Genomic DNA, 2955 nt, shown 5'->3' on the forward strand with positions numbered 1-2955 from the left:
ACTTTCTTTCTCTCTCTCTCTTTTTTTTTTTTTTTGTAATTTTATTAATTCCCGCTGGCCCCCATCTGTGCTTTCGACTGGGCTCTGAACTCAGTTTATCTTCCAGGCTGCTTATCTTTGGGTCTCCATCACCACAGAGGGCAGGGGGAGAATCCGGAGATTTAATGTGAGACCGAAACTTTTTAAAAGAAGCATACAAGAAAGAACCGCACACTTTGTTAGATGTTGTTGAGATGCTTACAGCCCGCCCCCCACCCCAGCCCCATCTAGCCCATCTAGTAGGTACAGCCCGTGCGCCACGCTTCGTTTTCAAATTGCAAAACCGAAATCCAATCAACAAATAATTTCTTAGGAAGATAAGCTTGCAACACGTGCAGTAATGAAAAAATTAAAATAGCATTAAAAATATTCAGGAATGTTGAACAAGTACCGCCCGGCCGCAGTCACAAGACAGAAGGAGGACAGACCCCAAAGGTTTATGTTAAAGCGTAAGTTTCGGCCCCTCACTAAGTTTAAGGGAGGCTGCCCGGCAGAGGAGACCTCTGCAGTCTCGGCGCGGGAATTTCCGAGCTACCTTAAGTGGGGCGCAACGCAGCCTTCGGCCACCAGAGGCAGCGGGCGTCTGCGGCCTGTCAAAAACTGGCGCTTTTTTCCTCCCCTTTCCGTGGAGAGACTATCAACTCCATCTGTCACAAAAATTAAGGCTAAATCTCCCCTACAGAAACAGAGGGAGCCGGGCCTCCGACGCGCTGAGCATCGGGCTGTCCCACCGCTCCCCAGAGGCCACGTGAATTTGAAATGGCAAAAGTCACAGCCGGAGCCCCAGCACTAGATTTCTCCGGCTGCGGAAAAGCCTCCTGTGCCTGCTGAGGCTGCTGCATTCCGCAGAGGCGCTGGGTCAGCCGTGGGAAGCTGCACCTCTGCAGTCCCCAAAACCAAAATCACACCTTAGAAGAGCCAGATTGACGTAAGGTTGACCGATTTGAGTTGTAGAAGATAAGCAGCAATATAAATCGATGCTTTAAAAATACAGAAAGGCTGCAACTTCATGCCACATCAAAACAACCATATTCCTGATTCCTGGCTCGCGCTCTCTCTATTTTCTGTTATTTGGAATTGTCCTCTCAGTTCTGCCTGGAGGACTTGGGCAACTCAGACACCTTCTCTGAGTCTTGGATCCCTCATAGGTGAGGTTCCAAGCCAATTAGACACTTGAAAAAGCCTCTCTTGTCTTTAAAGCTTTGTTATTTTAGTCTCATAAGGAAAAAAGTCAGCACTTAGTTTCATCTTTACTTGAATTTTTGTTTAGTTCCTTTAGAATAGTGGGTCCCAAACCTTACCAAGTATGAGAAAACTCAGATCTCTAGTTTTGGAAGTTTCTGATCAGTTGGACTGATGGGTCCCAAGAACATGCATTTCTAACAAGTTATCAGAGAATGCTGCTCAAACTTTAAGAACCCTGCCCTCAGCGTTAACATATTTCTTTTTTGTGTTGTATTTTTGGTAAAACTTGCCCACCATGGCCTTGATACAGCTCTCAGTGAGTTTAAGGGAGATCTGCCTGCTTTGGGGACCTCTGCATCCCAGTCACAGGGCATTAGCATTCCAGCCTGAGGCTCTCAGCCTGCTTTTTTTCGCTGTGTCATTGCCATTCACCACAATAGGCTATACTGTCTCCTATCTTAAAACAAATAATAGTAAAACCTTCTACACTCCACTTCCCTACTCAGTCGCTATCCCATTTTCATGAAAACTTGAAAAACTTGCTTTTACTCACTTTTCCCACTCTCCCGTTCTCCTCTTGGTTCACTCTACGTAATCGAGTTCCATTTGATTATGTAGAGTCACTAGTGACCAAAACCTTGCTCTGTCTGATGGTCACTTCTCCATCCTCAGCTTATTTGACATTTCAGCAGCATTGGCCATGACTGATCACCTCTTTCTTTTCAAAGAGCTTTTTAAAAATTTAGCTTCTGAAACACCACACTCCCCTGTTCCCTCATTTGACTGCCTGGTAGCTCCTTCTCTGTCTCTCAACTCCTTAGGTAACCACACCTAGTGCCTTGACTTTAAGTTGCATCTCCTAATTTGATGTTTTCAATCTCAGTCTTTCTCTGATCTCCATATGTATATACTCACTTGGTTCCAAGGACATCTCAAACTTAAGCTTTTCCAAGAGCACTTCGAATTTCCCATCCTCAAAACCTATTTGTTTACTGGGCTTTCTGTGGTAGATACCCTCAAAAATTGGTCTCCATCCATTTTCTCCCTGCCTTTATATCCTTACTACTCAGATCAAAAGGCAAGAGTCTATTTCCCCACCCTTTGAGCCTTGGGCAGGCCTTACTGACTTTTACCAATAGGACATAGTAGAAGTGACTGACATTCTGGAGCCTCCCACGCTAGATCACAAGAAGCCTTGCAGCTTCTACTGGGGCCTTGTATTAGTCAGTTTTCACACTACTGATAAAGACATACCCAAGACTGGGCAATTTACAGAAGAAATAGGTTAATGGACTTACAGTTCCACATGACTCGGGAGGCCTCACAATCATGGCAGAAGGCAAAGAGGAGCAAATCACATCTTATGTGGATGGCAGTGGGCAATGAGAGGGCTTGTGCAGAGAAACTCCTGTTTTTAAAACCATCAGCTCTCAAGAGATCCATTCGATATCATGAAAACAGCCTGGGTAAGACCCACCCTCATGATTCAATCCTCCCACTGGGTCCCTTCCATAGCATGTGGGAATTATGGGAGCTACAGGATGAGACTTGGGTGGGGACACAGAGCCAAACCATGTCAGACCTCTTGGAATGCTTGCTCTGGAGGAGCCAGTCACCATGTAAGACATCTAGATTACCTTCAGACTGGCATGCTGTGAAGAAGCCCATGCTTACTATGTGTAGAGGATACATGGAGACGGAAGGAGATCCCTGGCCAGCTCCCTGCTGTTT

Source organism: Cebus imitator, unplaced genomic scaffold (assembly GCF_001604975.1).
Source record: "Cebus imitator isolate Cc_AM_T3 unplaced genomic scaffold, Cebus_imitator-1.0 Scaffold553, whole genome shotgun sequence".
NCBI classification, from domain to species: Eukaryota; Metazoa; Chordata; class Mammalia; order Primates; family Cebidae; genus Cebus; species Cebus imitator.